The following is a 19760-nucleotide window of genomic DNA, read 5'->3' on the forward strand; positions in this document are numbered from 1 at the left end:
AACCCCACCATTTACTCACAGTCTTTGGTCTGTCCTTTTGGCCACTATTAGAACTTTTCCTTTGATTTTTTTGGGAGGTGGAGGGTACCTGGGATTGAACTCAAGGGCACTTGACCTCTGAGCCAAATCCCCAGCCTTATTTTGTATTTTATTTAGAGACAGGGTCTCACTGAGTTGATTAGTGCCTCGCTTTTGCTGAGGCTGGCTTTGAACTCATGATCCTCCTGCCTCAGCCTCCCGAGCTGCTGGGATTAGAGGCACGCACCACTGTGCCCGGCAACTTTTCCCTTTTTACCCCTTTCTAGCTGCCCAGTGCATCGGTCTCCTGTTTTCACTTTCCTACATTTGGACTCAGTGTGGGCACCCTGAGCCAGCATTTCCGTTCTCCCCAGCACTTGCCATCCTAGCACCCGTAAACATTGCCTGGGACCCCAGGCTGGCAGACCCTGGAGCACCTCCCTTGGCTACCAGCTCTCATCACAGGCTTACACACCTCTGTTCCCTGTCCTTGATGGGATCATCATTATTTGTCCAGGACTAAAGCGTTTCCATTAACATACGAATTAAAATTGCGCTGTACCCCATAAGTATGTACAATTATGTCTCCATTAAAAATTTCAAAAAAAATTTAAAATCCGATACAGTGCTGGCATAAAAGCAGTGAAATAGAATTTTTAAAAATTGCAATGACTTTTTATTGTGCTTCTTCATTATTGAATTTTTCAGAACAATTATTTCAAGAATGTTCCATACACTTCAGTTCTGCCTTCATTCTCAGATGTTTCAGCCTCCAGCTTTTCTCAGGAAATTCATAATGAATTTGCTTCTCTTCCTAACTCTCCTTCCCAGGTATTTCCCGTAACTGCCTCACTGTCTTAGGTTTTCTCCAGATCTTAGTTTTGACATGCCTGTTCTCTTGACATTTGGCACATGCTGCAAAATGACAACATATATTAGGGTGGACGGTACATATACATTGTCCACTATAGGAAAGTGTGTTCATATACATTATGTCCGTTAGGGGTTATCCACGTCTTCTTCCTTAGTTCTTCAGAAGTTTGCCTTTGTAATGATCTGGATATGAGGTGTCTCCTGCAGAGCTCATGTGTTAGGCAATGTAGGAATGTTCAGAGGTGAAATGATTGGGTTGTGAAAACTACACCCTCACCAGTGGGTGAACCCATTTCATGGATTAATAATTTGAATGGGCTACTGCCCACTCCCGCCCCCACCTCTGGCTGCCAAGAGCTGAGCAGCTTTCCTCTGCCATGTCCTACCACCATGGTGTTTCTCAGAGTCCTTGGGGAAAATGACGAGGCCTCTGGAACCTGTCAGTGTGGGCCCTTGTGGTCAGACAGGGGACATTACTATTTATTTATTTATTTATAGTTTAATGGGCCTTTATTTTATTTCTTTTTATGTGGTGCTGAGGATCAAACCCAGGGCCTCACACTTGCTAGGCAAGTGCTCCACCACCGAGCCACAACCCCAGCCCCAGGGGACATTCCTTTCCATGATTGTCTCCTTCCTTCCATCTGTGGGAGAGGCCACTGGTAGAGAAGTACCTTTGTCTTTTTCTCATTCTCCTGCAGGTGAGTCCTGGCTCCTCGGTGCCACCTTCAGCCTCCAGTGAGATATGGAGTAGCTGAGTGCGTGCTGTCCTGCTCACTTGCTGGGCTCATGGCCAACTAGTTTTTTATTTTATTTTTTTTAACTTTTTTAAGTTTTTAGTTGTGGCAAAATATACATGACATACTTTTTGCCATCCCGCCCACTTTTCAATGTACAGTTCTGTGGCACGAAGTGTACGCACAGCGTCGAGCAGTCACCTCCACTCTCCACCTGCAGTACCTTCTCATCCCAAATCAAACCTTTTTACCCACCGACCAATGGGGCTGCCCGCCATTGGTCCCTGCAGCCCAGATTCTCTGTCTTCTACTTTTTGCATCTAGGATTTGCCTATTCTAGGTACCTCATGTGAGTGGGGTCATACAATATGTGGCCTTTTGTGTCAGACCTTTTGCATAGGTCATCTGCATGGTAGCACCTGTGAAAATTTTATTTCTTTTTTTATGGTTGAGTACTAGTCCATTGTGGGGCTGTACCACCCTTTGTTGATTCATTGGTCTGTTGATGGGCATCTGGGTTGTTTCCACCTTTTGCCTATGGTGGCTAGTTTGGAAGGTGCCCCTGGAATGCCTTATGGTGCAGAGCAGAGGCTGTGGTTCTCCACCAACACCGCCATCCAGGCATGCAAAAGATAAGAAATCTGACCACCATATTATTACTTCCACCTCTGAGTGCTCCCTGGAGCATTATTAAGTACCTATCAAAGCTCTGAGGTTCTGCATGAGGAATTGTCCATTATAGTTTGGTGTCAGTAGCTTATCTAATAGTCCTCATTCTCTCAGATGTGGGGAAGAGGGCAGTGGGGGATAGCGGTAACTCTCCCTGGGAGCAGGACCGTTTTGCTCTGGCCCTCTGTGTCTACCTGGAACACTTTGCCTCAAACACTCAATATATGCAGGACCTGTCACAGTTCTCTGTTGATTAAAAAAGTGAAATAAATAACTGGTCAAATCAATGCATGAAAGAATAAATGAATGCAGAAGTAGTAGGAGTGGCTGGTTGTTCATGTGACCAGAAAACAGCATAGAAAAAAAAAAAAAAGAAAAGGCATAGAAAAGGAGAAAGGGAAAAGTAAATGGGTTAAGACAAAAGAGAACAAAGTTTAGAGTTAGATGCATTTAAAAGAAATTTAAGTTGGAATTAGACAAGATGGTTCAGATGGAAAGTTGCAAACTAGAACAAGCATTGGTTGCATATCAAGATCATAGATACTTGCATCTGCAGGAAAGAATGTTAAGTCTTCATCCAGAAGCCCTCTGTCCCCTCTCCTCCCCTCCCCTCCCTTCCCCTCCCCTCCCCTTCCCTCCTTCCTTCCTTCCTTCCTTCCTTCCTTCCTTTCCTTCCTTCCCCCCCACCCCCCTATGGATTGAACCCAGGGCCTGGTACATGCTCAGCAAGCACTGTACCGCAGAGCCACACCAACCCCCTCCCAGCCACAGAGCCTCTATTTCTTAAGGGATATTGGGAGTAGAAAATGGGAAAAGAGGAAGAACAAGGGAAAAAAAATGAAATGGGACAGGGAGTCTAGCTCTGTTGCCCAGGCTGGTCTTGAACTCCTGGCTTCAGGTAATCCTCCTACCTCAGCTTCCTGAGTGCTAAGACATGTGCCTAATGGGCAACTTTTATTTATTTATTTATTTTGGGGCAACTTTTAAACTCAGATAAACAATTCTTTTCCGGAGAAAAAGCAGAAGCAGGAGGAGAGGGTTTGAGCTGGGCAGGGAGCAAGGGTGACCCTTGTGGGTCAGGAGCCAGTTCTCTTCCCTGGCTCAACTGCAGGGAATTCTGGTCTGACATTGTGCTGAAGCATGTGCCTGCTCCCAAAATGCCTCATAGTATTCACATTTCCATCATCTGCTTCACTTCTTTGGATCTGGATACCTGTCCAGGTATCCAGGGTTCCTCTTAAAAAATGCAATTCTTTGCCTGGGAAGGGATAACTTGTTATTGGCATGTCTTACTGTTGTGCTTAATGAGCACTAATCATCTAACAGAAAAACAGGTCTCAGTTCTATAACCCATTGCACGATAAGGCGAGTTCTCATCACCTTGTTTTTCAGATCAGATGGTTGAACCGGATTCCACCCTTCAGTGTTTATTGCTTGCCTGCTATGGGCCTGAGACCACAATAGGTCCTGGAGAAGGCACAGTGAACAGAGTAGACTGAACTTGACCTCATGGAGTTCACATTTAGTATGTATGGGAGGAGGTGGTCCATCAACAGATTAATATGGGAAATATAACGTATTCAGGTCATGGTTCAGACACGAAAAAAGCAGGGAAGAATGGGAAACAGGAGGAGGAGATGGTGGAGATGGTGACTTTAGACAGGGTGGTCAGAACACCTTCTGTGAGAAGCTGACATTGGAGCAAAGACCTGGAGAAAGGCTGGGAGCAAGATGCCATGTGGTTACCTAGAGGAAAAGAATTTCAGGTGAAGGGAATAGCAAGTCCACGGGGCCACAGGCAGAACCTCCGTGCCATGTCTGAGCCACAAAGGAAGTCACTGCAGACAGACTCTGAAGGGCCTTGTGGGCCCCTGGACTGATGACTTTTGGCTTTTACTCCAAAAGAAGCCATAGGAGGTTTTAAGTGTCAGAGGGACTTGATCTGACTTATATCTTCAAAGGATCATTGTAGTATCAAGTATTAACTTCAGGGGAACAGCCAGAAGAGTGGGCAACCAGTTAGACAGCTGCCTGGAGTTTGGGCTGGAGTGGTGGAGATGAAGTGTCAGGTTCTGGATGTACTGTGGAGGCACAGCCAGTGGGGATTACCTGTAGTCTGGAAGCGGGGTGGGAGTGGGGGGAGCGGGGATGGGGTGAGGCAAGAGGAAACAAGGCCGACTCCAAGAAGAAAGACTAAAGGGAGAAGTGAGCTTGTGAGGGGAAATTAGGAGTTTGGTTTAGGACAGTTTAAATTGCTATAGTGGGCTGACTAGTGACCCTCCAAAAACTCCTCCAGAACTTTAGAATACATCCCTATTTGCAAGTTGAGTCTTTTCGGAGGTAATTAATTAAGGATCTTTTAAAAATAGCTTTATTTTATTTATTTATTTTTATGTGGTTCTGAGGATCAAACCTAGAGCCGCACAACATGCTAAGTGAGTGCTCTACCACTGAGCTACAACCCCAGTCCTAGTGAAAGATCTTGAGATGAGATTATCCTGGATTTAGGGTGGGCCCTCAATCCAATGAGTAGTGCTCTCATAAGAAAAGGACAGAGGCGCACAGGGAGAGGCTTCCTGGAGATGGAGATGGGGATTGGAGTTATGCTGCCATGAGTCAAGGAAAGTTAGGCACCACTAGAAGCTCAAAGAGGCAGGGAAGTCCCCTCCCCTAGACTTTGGGGAAAGTATGGTGCTGCTGACACCCTCATTTTGCACTTTTGCTCCCTAGATCAGCAAGGAATAAGTTTTTGTTCAACCTGCTGTATTCGTGGTCATTTGTCACGGTATCAACAGGTACATGTTGAAATAACAAGTAGCTTTGGATTTCAGGGAAAAGATCTGGGCTGGAAATACAAAGTTGAGAGTTGTTATAGAGATGCTGTTCAAACCAATGAGAGCGGGTGAGATCCTCAGGGGGAGAGTCTAGAGATGAGAATCCATCCAAAGATCCAGTCCTGGGGCTCAAAGGTTGAGCAAGTGAGGAACAGCTAGGGAAGATCAGCTAGTGGACTCATTCTGGCAGAAGTTCTGGGGAAAAAACACAGGATCTTTTTCCCTTTCTGAGTATCAAAAGGAAAATTTATGTATTGAGTTAGATACCTCCTACTTTTAAGGCACTCAGTTTTAGTTCCTGTTATAAGAAATCTGAGATGAATTCACCACCACCTGGGACTGGTTCAGAATGCCCTACCCCAGCACATGGGCAGGTTTTATTTATAGCCAGAAAAAAGGAAGTGACATATGGAAACAACTTGATTGGCCATAGTCAGCATTTTCCTTATTTGGTCGTCATGTGGTGGATTTCAGCCTTTGGTTGGCTGGAAGCTCAGCTATTATGATTGGCTGAGTCTCAGTTGCTTGGTTACAGGGGTGTACTCTTAGGTTGGAATGACAGTTTGCATATGGTGTCACCCAGAAACTCCTGCCTTAAGGCAGGAATGTTCACAGGTAAAATGATTAGATGATGAGAGCCATAACCTAATCAGTCTGTCCTAATTTGAATGGACTAGCTGTGGGGGTAACTCTAGGCAGGTGGGCATGGCTGGGTTGCCCTGGCTGCACCCACTCATCATGAACTGAGCAGCTTCCCTCCCCCACGCTCTTCTACCAGGATATTCTGGGCCTCACCATGGGTCCAGGGCAATGGAACGACTGAAACGGCAAGCCCAAATAAACCTTTCCTCCTCTGAGTTTTTCTTGCCAGGTATTTTTGTCACAGCAAAGCCGAGGAACACAGTTGGGTTACAAATTTTTATACATCAAGCTACAATGCAGTCTCTATAGAGACTGCCTTGGGTCACATTTTGTCGTCCAAGTAGGGAAACAGATTCAGGTCAAACTTACCAATGCTAGCCTCAGATGACTTGCACCCAGGGAACATTTTATATTTTGGGAAGAAAAAACAGGGAGGCCCCTTAATCCTGTTCAGTATGGGCAGTGGAAAGTTGCCACGATTGTACTAGAGCAGCAAAGAAGCTGTCTTGGTCCCTCTTTTCCCCTGATCCAGAAGAGAATATACTAGATCAAAGCAGGAATTAGAATCATAGAGTCTTTCAAATAGTCAAAGGAAGGGACTAGAAGGGACTTAATGTGATAATGTGTATGTAAGCTTAGGCTACAGCTCTGGGTGAGCAACTTATATAATTATTGTTAACAGCACTTCTTTAATGCTTAACTTTCCTTTTGCAGACCAGGGCCGGGTGTTCAGGAGCCAACAGTGATTTCCTTAAGTTACAGAAAAGGAAAGAACAGTCAATGAGACATCCGTCCGCCACCTGGGGATTCTTTCCTGACCTATGCAGCACCCTACTCTCTTGTGCTTTGAAATTCTCTGCCCTGATTCCCAGGACACATTCTGGGTGCCTCAGCTGCTGCCTGGTTTGTGATGATGGGGAGCAGAACCCTAGGAGCTTCCAGTCCTCTGGCCTACTGCACACTTTTCTGCCCATATTACAGAGAGGAGCCCTGCTGGTTAAGTTCTGCCCAAAGCAGCAGTTCAGGGACTATGGTGTGTGTGTGTGTGTGTGTGTGTGTGTGTGTGTGTGTGTGTGTGTTTCCATGTGTTCTGTAGGCAGGCTTACTTTAGGGGGTTCTTAGAGGAAGGCAGAGAATCACTGTTTTTCACCTGGCGACTGCCCGGGTAGAGCCCTGCTCTCAGAACCTGTGTGTGGTGTCTGGCTTGGCCTGTTCAAAACTCGTCAGCATTTATTATCTTGTAAAAAATACCTTGTAAGTTGGGTCTTTCTAGGCTGGGGGTAAAACCCAGTGGTGGAGAGAGTGCTTGCCTAGCATATATGAGGCCCTAGGTCCAATCCCCAGCACTGGAAAAAAACAAAACATTGGATCCTTTCCATAACATTATCTGAATTATAATAGCTGGTATAGCAGCCCCTTTGTACTGACAACTACTAAGAATAATAATAATAAAAAAATCTTTTGTTTTGGTAACACTTTCTTTTTTTCTAGAATAAATTTATGATAACCCAGGAAAAGAGAAAAATTGGTTCCTGGCAAGGAAGATGCTGATTACAGTGATGTGGCCTACAGCCACCAGTGTCTTTTCAGATAGACACCTTATTGTTTCAAGGGCAGAAAAACGTCGGTTTTCTTTGGCAACAGTAATGGATGATCTGTCCTCTTGTCTTTACTTTTGCTCTTCTGTTTAAAATTAATATTTACCCTGTCAAGGGAAGATCTAGGAAGTTTTCCTCTACCTGAACATGTTGGGATGTTCTCAGTTACTGTTAGAGCAGCTTGTATTTATTTATTTTTGTTCTTACTGAAGGCAAATCTGAACTCTGGCTAAGGCTCACAGTGTGAGAAGCACAGGTATGCTTCTGTTGATACAGGCACTCCCATCAATTATTCTTCTGCAAAGCCTCCTATCTCATGTGCCATAAAGGTGTACATAAAACTTTGAATGAATGGATGCATCTTTTCATATTCTATTTTATAGCATCCCATAATTGTATCCCCTCATAGTTTTAACTTGAAGGTAATTCATTGGAAGTTGCTAACATTAGTGAAAGACAGTTTATGGAGATGGAGACTTACTTGCTTGACTGTCAGTGTTGCTTCAGATCCAGTAATGATGTAAATTGAAGCAAGTTAACTTTTGTTATAATGTCATCTACTGTTCTCCTTTTAAATGAAGTAACAGGCTGATACGGTGATGCATGCCTGTAATCCCAGTGGCTCAGGAGGCTGAAACAGGAGGATCATGAGTTCATAGCCAGCGTCAGCAAGAGCGAGGCACTAAGCAACTCAGTGAGACCCTGTCTCTAAATAAAATACAAAAGTGAGCTAGGGATGTGGCTCAGTGGACAAGTGCCTCTGAGTTCAATCCCAGGTACCCCCCAAAAAAGAAGTAACAGCTTTCTTGAGATATGATTCAGGTACTGTAAAACTCACCCATTTAAAGTGCACAATTTAGTATTTTTTTGGATATTCACAGAGTCATGCAACCATTACCAGATCCAATTCCAGAACATTTCATCACCCCAAAAGAAGCCAGTGGCGTCACTCCTTTTCCCTCCTTCTGGCAACCCTGTGTCTCAATGGCTTTGCTTGTTGTGGCCATTTTATATAAATGACTCTCTACAGTGTATACATGTATGTAGATATCTTTTTTTAAAATTTTTTTTGGTTGTTGATAGACCTTTATTTTATTCATTTATTTATATGCAATGCTGAGAATCAAACCCAGTGCCTCACACATGCTAGGCAAGTGCTCTACCACTGAGCTGCAAACCCAGCCCCTGTATGTATCTTTTATTTTTTGGACGGGAGGTCAAACCCAGAACCTCCTAAATCCTAGGCAAGTGCTCTGCCACTGAGCTGCATCTCCAGCCCCCTCCACCCTAACCCCCCGCCCCATGGCCTTTTTTCTGGCTTCTTTTACTTTGCATAGTGTTTTGAGGTGTCATCTCTGTGTGTAGCTTGTATCACTGATCATTCCTTTTCATTGCACAATAACAGTTCATTGTGTGGATATTCCACATCGTATTTATTCATTCACCAGTTAACATTTGAGCTTTTTCACTTTTTAACTTTTATGGATAATACTGCCTTGAACATTTATGTATAAGGTTTTGTGTGGACGTATTTTTCAGTCTCTTGGGTATATACCTAGGAGTGGAATTGCTGGGTCAAAGGGGATTCTGTTCCGTGTATTTGGAGAAGTTGCCAGCCTGTTTTCCAAAACAGCCTACCATTTCACATGTTCACCTGCCATGCACCAGGGTTCCACTTTCTCCACATCTTTGTCAACATTTGTTATTGTTTGTTTGTTTGTTTTTTGTGTGGTTCTGGAATAGAATCCAAGCCTCCGGCCTAGACAAGCATTACACTACTGAGCTGTACCCCCAGCCCTTTTTTTTTTAAAGTTTATTTTTAGTTTAGTTGGACACAATACGTTTATTTTTTATTTATTTTTATGCAGTGCTGAGGATTGAACCCAGGGCCTCACACTTGCTAGGCAAGTGCTCTACCACTGAGCCACAACCTCAGCCCCCGCCCCCCAGCCCTTTTTTAAAAAAGTTTTTGAGACAGCATCTGGCTAAGTTGTCCAGGCTTGCCTTGAACTTGCAGTCTTCCTGCCTCAGCCTCCCCAGTAGCTGGGATTATACAGGTGTGTGCCCCTGGGCCCAGCATATTGCTATTATTGTCCTTTTAGTGGGTATGAGGTAGTATCTCATTGTGATTTTGACTTGTATTACCATAGTGGCTAATGTTGAGCACCTTCTGATCTGTTTATTGGCCATTTGTATATCTTTGGAGAAATGTCTGTTTGTATTTTCACTCTTTTTAAAATTGGGCCATCTTTTTATTATTGAGTGATAAAAGCTTTTTATGTATTGTAGATACAAGTTCCTTATTAGGTGATTTGCAAATACTTTCTTTCATTATGTGGACTGTCCTCTCACTTTCTTAATGATGATCTTTGAGACACAAAAGTTTTAAATAGTGGCCTAGTCCACCATCTGCTTTTTATTTTTCCATTTGTGATTTTTAGTGTTGAGGAACTAATGGCTGATCCATAGTTGAACATTTATGCCTGTGCTTTCTTCAGAAAGGCTTCATTTTAGCTCTTGTGTTTAGGTATTAGATCCCCCACCCCACCCCCAGTGCTGGGGACCAAAACTAGGGCCTTGCTCATGCTGGATGAACATTCTTACTGTGCTGGAAGTTCCAGCCCCTGGATACATTTGGAGTTGGTTTTTGTACATGGAGTGGGGTAGGGTTCCAGTTCCATCCTTCCACATGTGGATATGCTATTGTCCTGCACCCTTTGTTGAAAAGACTGTTGTTTCTCCTTTGAGTTATCCTGACACCCTTATTGAAGATTTGCCCTAAGTGTAGATTACTTCTGGACTTTCAGTTCTGTTCCACTGATGTACGTGTCTGTCCTGATGCCGGTACCACACTGTCTTGTGGAAGGTGGCTTTACTCTTCTGTGATACTCATGTTGCACTGGGGGAGCATCTCCCTTGTATACAGTGGGACTATCTCTGATGAGGCTAGGTTATAAAGTCAGCAGGAAGGCACCACACAGATGAAATTGACCTTGAAACTTCTTAGGAAGGTGTGGTGTTGGAGAGCAAGCACCATTTTATGTTGACACAACACAGAAGAAAAAAAATATATGGTACTAGGGATTCAGCCCAAGTGTCCATAACCACCACTGAGTCAGCATCCTCAGCCCTTTTTTGAGACAGAGTTCCATTAGTTTGCCCTAGCTGGCCTTGAACTTGCAATCCTCCAGGGTCAGCCTCCTGAATTGCTGAGATTACAGTTATGTGCCACCAAACCCAGCAACACAGCCAGTTTTGAACATAGTCATTTCTTTAGTTGAGTACCCACTGAAGGCAATGGCTTCCATTGAGGGGCCCTGGTTATGAAAAATGCTTATCTTTTATAACACTAGAATTTTGTGGAAATTGGGTTCCAAATAGACTCATATTTTCCTCCTCAAGCCCTCATTACATGGGCTCATTGCCTGCAGGCTGACAAAATTGCTACATTATTCATTTCAGTATTCCTGTCTCCCTCTCTTCTAAGTCCATCCCTGTCTTCCTCCTCTTCTTCTCTTTTCCTTCCTCTCTCTCTTTCTCTCTCTCTCTCTCTCTCTCTCTCTCTCTCTCTCTTTCTTTCAGCCTCTCACCCCGAAACCCAGCACATTTTGCTGAATTTCTGTGTATCCTTTGTGCCTGTGATATTTTAACACCGACTTCATGGGAGAGGGAACTGATTAGGAAGAAAGACGTCAGAAAAGCCTCCTTTAGGGGATGTTTCCCCCTAATATACATTTTGAAGTCCTCACTCTCATTGAGAGTGATGTGGGCACCAAACAGATGAAATTGCCCTTGATGGAGCTGTGTTTGCAGATAGTTCTTCAAAGAGTTAAGTAAGGTAAAATGAGGTCGTAATACCGGTGGGTCCCTAATCCAATATAGCCAGTGTCCTTATGCCAAGAGGAAATTTGGACACAGGCACACCCAGGGAAAAGGCCATTTGAAAGCACAGGGAGAAGACATCATCTGCAAGCCAAGGAAAGAGACCTCAGAAGGAGGTCAACCCTGATGACACCTCGTCTCAAGGCTTCCAGCCTCCAGAACTCTGAGAAATAAATTTCTGTTGTATAAGCCACCCAGGGTGTGTGATACTTTGTTTTGGTGGCCCTAAGAAACAAATACGGGGGTGAAAATGAAAAAAAAAACTGAGAAATACTGATGTTGAGTAATTTATTTTTATCCCCACCCCCCTGTTTTTTAACTTCAGGTATGTTTCTTTCTTGATTCTCTGTGTTATTGAAGAATTGCAAAATTGATTTTCAATGTGATAATCTCACTAATAGGAATTTACCTTTCCACATAAAAATCCAACTTGAAACACAATTGCTCTGTAAGGTAATTAGGCATTAAGATTCCTGTTTTATAGATGCCCTTGGGCCTTTTGGCATGTTGTTCCACTTGCCTCTCCACTATATGCCATCCCCTTTTCTTTTGCTAAATTCTTTAAGGATTTGGCTTCCTCCAGGATACTGTCCCTGGCCCTCCAATATGGCATCAGTCATGCTACTGTATATTGACCCAGTACTCACTGTCTGTCTCCTCTGCCAGACTGGCAGCCTTGTGAGGGAAGCCTGACTCTCATCACCGAGTACAGCAGCCAGCAGAGTGTGAGGATGTTTTGTTTATGGAGGACTAAACTCACAGGTTAATAATTTGAACTTGAGTTTTCTAAACAACCAAATTCAGTTCATTTTCAACTATATCATGCTGTACTTTATCTGAATTACTTGTCATAGGGGCATGGTTTTCTCTCTGTGTACAAAAATATGCTAGTGGGGCCTTCTCCTGACACTGGGCTATAGGTCCCCTTCACATCTTGACAATGTGTAATGTATGTAGGTGTGTAGGTGTGTGTGTGTGTGTGTGTGTGTGTGTGTGTAATAGACTCACATCTTGACTTGATTCCTAAAGGACTTAATGGCTAACTACCACATTGGATACATCTAAGCTTTGTAGTCCTTGATTGTGATGCAAACAAATTTCTTCCTTCTAGCAGTTGCAAGAGAAGGGTATTGGACAATATTTAAGATTTAAAACGAATTTAATACTGGACCCAGATTATGTGTAATCTATAATTGATTGATTCCCTCTCTTCATATAGATTCTATAGCTAGTGTATTAGGTTCTGGGGATGTAAAGGTGAATAAGAAAGGCCTTTGCTCTCATGAGTAGGTAGTTTGTCATTGAATAGTTGTGAAAACAGATAAATTCTACCACGGTGGGATTAGTGCTGTCATGGAGTTATGGTTGGGATACTGTGAGACCTTAAGAGCTCAGCAGCTACTCTGCCTGCATGTATTTTGGGAAGGTACCCTATTGGAGCTGGGTTTTGAAAGGAGAGCAGGAATTTTCCAGATGAAAGGTGGGAAAGAAGTGCTCAGGCACCAAAATATGAAAATATCTGCTCTCAAAATGAATATGTATGAGGTAAAGAGTGAAAAGATATATTTCCAAAGCACTCGTGGTTTTTTTTGTTCTTGGTTTTTGTCGTTGTACTGGAAATTGAACCCAGGGGCACTTTACCATGAGCCATCTCCCCATCCCTCTTTAGTTTTTGAGACAGAGTCTTGTTTAGTCTCCTTGAAATTGCTATCCTGTCTCCTTAACCTCCAGAGTCACTGGTGTACCCACCAAGCTTAGTTAATAGTTGTTTTTTTACGGTTATGCAGTTGTGGGTAAATTTCTGTTTTTCTTTTTCAGAATTTTCTTTAATATTATTGCTTTACTGGTTTCATAATGCAATACATTGAATAAAAGCCTATAACTGCTGCATCAGAATGGTAGTGTGAATTAACATTATTTTTTGTGGTATGAGGATTGAACCCAGGACCTCTACCACTAAACTACATCCCTAGTCCTTTTCATTTGATTTTGAGACAGGGCCTTGCTAAATTGCTGAGGCTGGTCTTGAACCCATGATCCTCCTTCCTCCTGTAATTTTTCCCAAGTAGCTGGGATTACAGATGTATGCCACAATGCATGCCTGAATTAAGTTATTTTTATTACCTATATTTGTACTTAATGTAGCATCTAGATAATACTAGTATTGCCTAATTTGAGAAGTTATTATTGGGTTTTTAGGAGAAGGCAAGGACGAGATACCATTTGCTCCATTTTTTGATAAGTAGACTCCAGTTTCCCTTGAGTTTCTGTTGGCTTTGTCTCACTTGGGAGGCACTGGGATGTGGGGGGTGCCCTTTGCTGGTGTGTTCAGGGAAAGAGTGACTTTTAGCTTGGTTGAAGACAATGAGTTTACCCTGAATAGAGTTAATCCAATCCTGGATAGAGTTAATTGAGCAGTCAGTTAAGGAGGCAGCATGAAAGGTGTCAGGGAGGATCTGGGAGAGATGGCATCATTTACAAGGCTACCAGGGAAGAGTCCACTGATGGAACTCTCAGAAGGCAGAGCGGGTCCAGAAAGCCAAGCAAGAGACACCGAGCAGGTGAAGTCGGGCCATTCAGGAAACAAGTCTGCAGACACTTGGCTGGTGCTAGAAGGTTCTTTTTATGTGGAGTCTGTCAAGTCTTTCCAGGGAGGGAAAGGGGGCTTTCCAGGGGAGGCTGCTAATAGGTGCCACGCTGGCCCACACACCAGGCTCTGGAGGCTTTTCCAAAACAGCTCCAGAGTGAGGCTGAATGGGCTCTCAGTTCCCTATGCATCCTGAAGGTTACAGCTGACGCTGAAAGTATGTATGCTGAGGTGTCGTCTTTCTGATTTTATTTGTGGAAGAAAGTTTTAAAACACATTCTTTACATTGTGTCATATTTAAGTCATTACCCCGTACTGTTCCTCCCACCGCAAGGGATATTTTTCTTGGTCCCTTTTGCCTAACAATTATTTATTTCCTCTGGGTGAAAACCAAAGTCATTTCTAACATGCCCTATTATTTTTTTTATTTTAACCCCCTTTTCTTCTTTATATAAAAACCTCAGTATAAATTACAGTAGCAGGTTTATCTTTTACCCAACAGAAGAAAGCAGGGTAGGCTTACCATTTGACCAGTTTAATAATTCAAATAATCAGAGCATGAGCACTGGAGGGGTGACTCAAGAGGCCATATGTGATAGGACAAGGAAGGCTGAAGCTTAGGTCCCAACGCTTCCGAGTAGCTTACGATTTGTGTTATTAACTGAGTATTTCATTTACTGAAATACTTTCACGCCGAAATTTAAAGAAACGATGATAAAAAAAAATGGAAGGAATTTCTCAAAATAATTGCATTTTCTTGCCTCCAGAAATGTGACCACAGGTTCTGGCCCATAAAGTGCTATATTTTCCTCCAGAAATGTTATAAGCAATTCTAAATACAAGGTCTATAAACCATGCTACATTATTTGTAGGCATTCAAGTACATGGGATCAGATATTAAAATACTAAAATATATCCAATGTTTATTTGTCCTAAGTGTATGTCATGGCATACGTTCAGATGTCACCTCTGCACAAGAAATCCTACGTAACTTGAAATTCTTTTCCAAGACACACACATGCAATTGCACGGGTGGTTAAGAATTCTGGTTTTGTTTGTCAGGCAATCTGGTTGCAAAGAGTGGCTTCCACTTTTATGGAATCTACTTTGAACTGTACTCCACGTGTGCTGTGGTAGAGTGCTAACTTGCCAGTTCCTTAAGGAGGTCAGATTTCTAGGAGATATAGTTACAAAATAAAGGCCCTCTCTCATCAACAGATGGTTTCAGTGGCAAAGTCAAGGTGACAAGATTTAAAATATTTATTGCTTTTAAAGACACCCACTCTTCAGTGACTAGTAACCAGGACAACAGACACTTAGTAACAAAGGTGGCTGATGTTTAGAATGTTATGAATAATGATGCTGTCTTTCTAAAAACAACAGTTCTCTCTCTTTCCCTCTTTTTTTTTTTTTTTTGGTACTGGGGATTGAACCCAGGGGTGCTTTTCCACTACTTTTTATTTTGAGACAGGGTCTCACTAAAGTTGCTTAGGGCCTTACTAAGTTGCTGAGGCTGGCCTTGAACTTGTGATCTTCCTGACTCGGCTTCCCAAATTGCTGGGATTACAGGTATGCACCGCCTCGACTCAGCCTGAAGTGTACATTTCTCGTGCTACATCAGACCTCTCTACTCTTTTCCTCTCTGACACTAGTTATCTTATTCAGTTGGATTCAACTAAATGCTTGCATGCCTGTCTTTTTTTAAAAAGTCAAATTATGGGCTGGGGATGTGGCTCAAGCGGTAGCGCGCTCGCCTGGCATGCGTGCGGCCCGGGTTCGATCCTCAGCACCACATACCAACAAAGATGTTGTGTCTGCCGAAAACTAATAAATAAATATTAAAATTAAAAAAAATAAAAATAAAAAGTCAAATTATTTCATATCCATAGCAATTTACACTTAATACTTTGCCTAAGACTCACTTGGATGCTCTGTGAAGACTGTATCACAAATTCCTTCCTTCCTTCCTTCCTTCCTTCCTTCCAACCCAATGCCTTGTGCATGCAAGGCAACCACTGTACCAGCTGAGCTATATCCCCAGTCCTATTTATTTTTTTAAAATATTTATTTTTTAGTTATAGTTGGATACAATACCTTTATTTTATTTATTTATTTTTATGTGGTACTGAGGATCAAACCCAGAGCCTTGAACGTGCTAAGCGAGCCTCTACAACCCCAGCCCCACCAATAGTTTTATTTCTAATGATCTGGGCAACTGTACAGCATTGGCACCTGAAAATACAAAGATCTCATAAAGTAGAGCACTTAGATGAAAGGACTAAATAATCTTCTTTTTTTGTGGTCCTGGGGGTCAAACCCAGGGCCCTATATTAATATTCTGAGAAAAGTATTTTTTTTTGTTTCTTATCTATATTTGTTCTGCTCTAGAAGGTACATATTTAGTGTTTGTGGTTGATAATGATGAGATCATGACAAGTTAAATAATATAAATAATATATTAACTTAAAACAGCAATGTAAGAGTTGAATTAAGAGTGAAGTTAATGCTGTGAAGTTGCACATGAACAGTATGCCTCTGGAAATGGGATCGTTGGTTCTGGCCCATAAAGCGCTATGAACTTCAGTTATGGAGGTGGTGATAGCCATGGTTATGGAAGAGGATTTCAATATTAGATGAAAATGGCAAGCTTTTACTCTGTGCTTCCAAGAACAAAGGACATTAACTTCTGTTCAACAAATGAAAAAAAAATTGTAAATGTATAGTTGTTTCTCCAAAGTGTTAGGAGAACAAGTAGAACAGAAAGGTTAGGGAAATGTAGTGAAAAATAGAAATAAGAGAGAAGCAAAACCAAGAAAGATGCAGACAAAGGAAAATAACAGAAGGGACGGATGCTCGAAATTAGAGGCCAAAGGCACACCAACGTGGATTCTCCTTCTTCATTCTACACTTGGAGTCAGAAGCCAGAGCCAGCTGTGAGCACGGACCATTTCTTTCCTTATTATAATTTACTGTGGAAGTGATGCCAGACACAGACCCAAAGCAAGTGATGCCAAAGCTTTTTCAGAGGCGGGAAATGTGCCTTTATTTGATTCTTTGTCATTAGAGACGATCTTGTACCCTGAGAAAGTTCCAGAATGAAAATGGTTTTTCTAGTAAGTTATTAGCTAAGGAGCAGGTCTAATAATGACCTGAAAAATAATATTGTTAGCAGTGCAGTTAACATAGTTTTTGTAATCTTGGGCACACAAGAGGCTCCCCAAACGATCTCATTCTTCTTAATGAAAAAAAAAAGTAATCAAATGTCGATTAGCAGGTTAAGTGAGATGCAAGAATAAATACATAAATAAATCCACATTCAATACATATGTACCCTACCATACCTTAAGCCCAACTAAATTTCTTAGTTTAATAAGCAGGTTTCATTCAGAATAGGAAAATCACCTTTTTTTTGTTTGATTTTTGTAAATAGGATTTTCAGCTCTCCTAGATCCATTGTTAACTTTCTTAAAAATTGATTGGTAAAAAAGAAATGCATTTACTTGAAATCTGCAAGGACTTACAAATGAGTTGATTCAACAGTGAGATCTGAGGACCAACATTTTATATAAGTGTATTATTAGAAGTTTGGAGGCATACCAGGTATGCTGTAGGTGGAAATATTATCAGGCCCTCTGTTCTGCTTCACTCCAAAAGCTGGTGAAACCGTCCTCTTGAAAATAATAAAAATAATGGAGAGTTCAAGAACTATTGGCCTGGAAAGTGAGAAACTACAGGCCAATGTAGTTTTCTCCTGGCAGAGGAATTTTCTTTTTATTCCACTCCTTTTCTTCTTTCTTTTCTTCCACCCTGCTTTTTTCATAAAGAAAAAAAAAATGGGGGCTGGGGTTGTAGCTCAGCAGTAGAGCACTCGCCTAGTGTGTGCAAGGCCCTGGGTTCGATCCTCAGCACCACATAAAAATAAATAAATAAAACAAAGATATTAAAATAATAATAATAATAATAATAATAAAGATTACTAAAAAAAGAAAAAAATATGTGACCCCCCCCCCTTCCTTAACAGGACACGGAAAGAGTACTCAATTAAGACATTACACCTTAAAAACAAAAAAAAGACATTATACCTGAGTTCTGTTATTTAAGATGATTTCTAGTATTTCTATTATTTAAGGTGATTCCTAGTATTTCTGTGAAAACAATGGATTATATTTCTAAAATCTATTTTAATATTCTAAAATAATATGAAACCTGCATTTATCTTCATGTTTCTTGGGATGTTTGTGATAGTGTGCTTGGTGTTTTAGTCGAGGCCGGCTCCAAGAGAGAACGAGGCTGGGGGCATTGAGAAATGTCTGAGGAATGACGAGGGAATGCGTTGTGATTTATAAAGACAGATGAATTATCACTGCCCTTCCTTAGTGAATGATACTGAATATCTGTCACAAGTGGAGTTTTTAAATGAATGGTCGTTCAGGGCAGAGAGCTAAAATGGAAGCTGGTCCCATTAATATGGAAGGTTTTCCAGGGGTTCTTCCCACTTGAATTTTTTTTCCCCAAAGTTTTAAGATGAACTTAATTATTACATATAACTTCACCAAAGTCAATGGATTACATGTGAAACTACATTAAGTATTAAAATAGTCATTTTTACCTGGATTGCCATTTAAGCCCCATGAGAATATTCTTTGGATGTGGTCTTAACCGCTGATGGAGTCAATAAGGTGGCTGTGTGTTGTCACACAGCTTTCCACGTTGGTTTTATGTGTGTGAGTGTGGATGGTAGGGTGAGGGTCGGTGCTTGACCGTGAACAAATCACGCTTCCTGATGTATATTTCCCACAGACGTTGTCTCCCAGGTGCTGGACACTAGATAGGTTTCAGAGTCAGCTGGAGGTTACAGATAAGGATTGAACGGGACAGTCTGGGGGCGTGTTGCACATCACGTTTTCCTTCATGTTTAACATCACTCAACAGAGAGTCCTTAAAGAATATCAGTAGAATCCTTATTTTATTTTATTTATTCTCTGTGGTGTTGGGGATTGAATCCAGGGCCTCATGTTCTACTCCCCAGTCCAGTAGAATCTTTGTTTTAAAGATATTTATGTGGCTCTGACAGAAACCCTGAAGACTCCCCCTTTTACCTTCAAATGGGAATTCTCCTGTGTTCCCCTGGTTGATCCCCGTGATATTACTGAGTGCTGGTAGGGATCCAAGAGAGCTGGGTATTGTGTGGCCTCAACAACGTCGCTGCCTTCCTGGGCACCAAGTCTTGGTCTGCACTAGGGTTGTCCCCTCATCTGTAATGGGTCACAGAGTACCTGGTTCAGTCTTCCTAGGCCACCTCACATCACCTAAGATCTCTGTAGAGTTCTACCTTGGTTTTGCTTGTTGGTACAACCCCATCAAAATGTAAAAGCCATTCTTGGCTCCTGGGCCATAGGCAAGAGGGCTGTGCGCTGGGCATGGCCTTAGCTTGCTGACCCCTGACCTGCATAGAAGAAAGGGAGGGAGAAAGGGAAAAAGGAGTAAAGGAGTTGGAACTGATCACTTTTAGATATAAGACTCTGACACATTCTCTGAGAAACAACAGGGTGAAGAGTAGATTCTGGAGACAAAGTGGGTTTGTGTGTGTGTGTGTGTGTGTGTGTGTGTGAGGGGTTAAAAGTTTTTTTTGAAATATAAAAAGTGTTCACTTTTTCACCTCCCAGTCACTTGTCTACCACCAGCCCCCATCATGTCACAAAAATGCTCCCCTGCTTTTTACTTTCAGAAGTAGTGCTGGGCACTGATTTGGGCACTGATGAATGGGGTGGGCACCCTTTCAGTCCTTTCCTCACTAAGCAACGTTGCAGAGATGCTGTGCCCACTGGCCAGCTGAAGTGCTGCCTTCCCAGGATCCTTAAGCTCCTCTCTGCCCGCTCTTGAAGCGGCTCCTCTCTGCCCAGTCCTTTCATGTTGTCCT

General features: G+C 42.3%; 1 protein-coding gene across 2 annotated transcripts in view; it reads left to right on the plus strand.

Annotated features, from left to right (window-relative positions):
- Cracd (capping protein inhibiting regulator of actin dynamics) overlaps positions 1-19760 on the plus strand; it is a 237952-nt gene that overhangs the window by 16445 nt on the left and 201747 nt on the right. The window lies entirely within an intron of this gene.

This window comes from Marmota marmota, unplaced genomic scaffold (genome assembly GCF_001458135.2).
Source record: "Marmota marmota marmota unplaced genomic scaffold, marMar, whole genome shotgun sequence".
NCBI classification, from domain to species: Eukaryota; Metazoa; Chordata; class Mammalia; order Rodentia; family Sciuridae; genus Marmota; species Marmota marmota.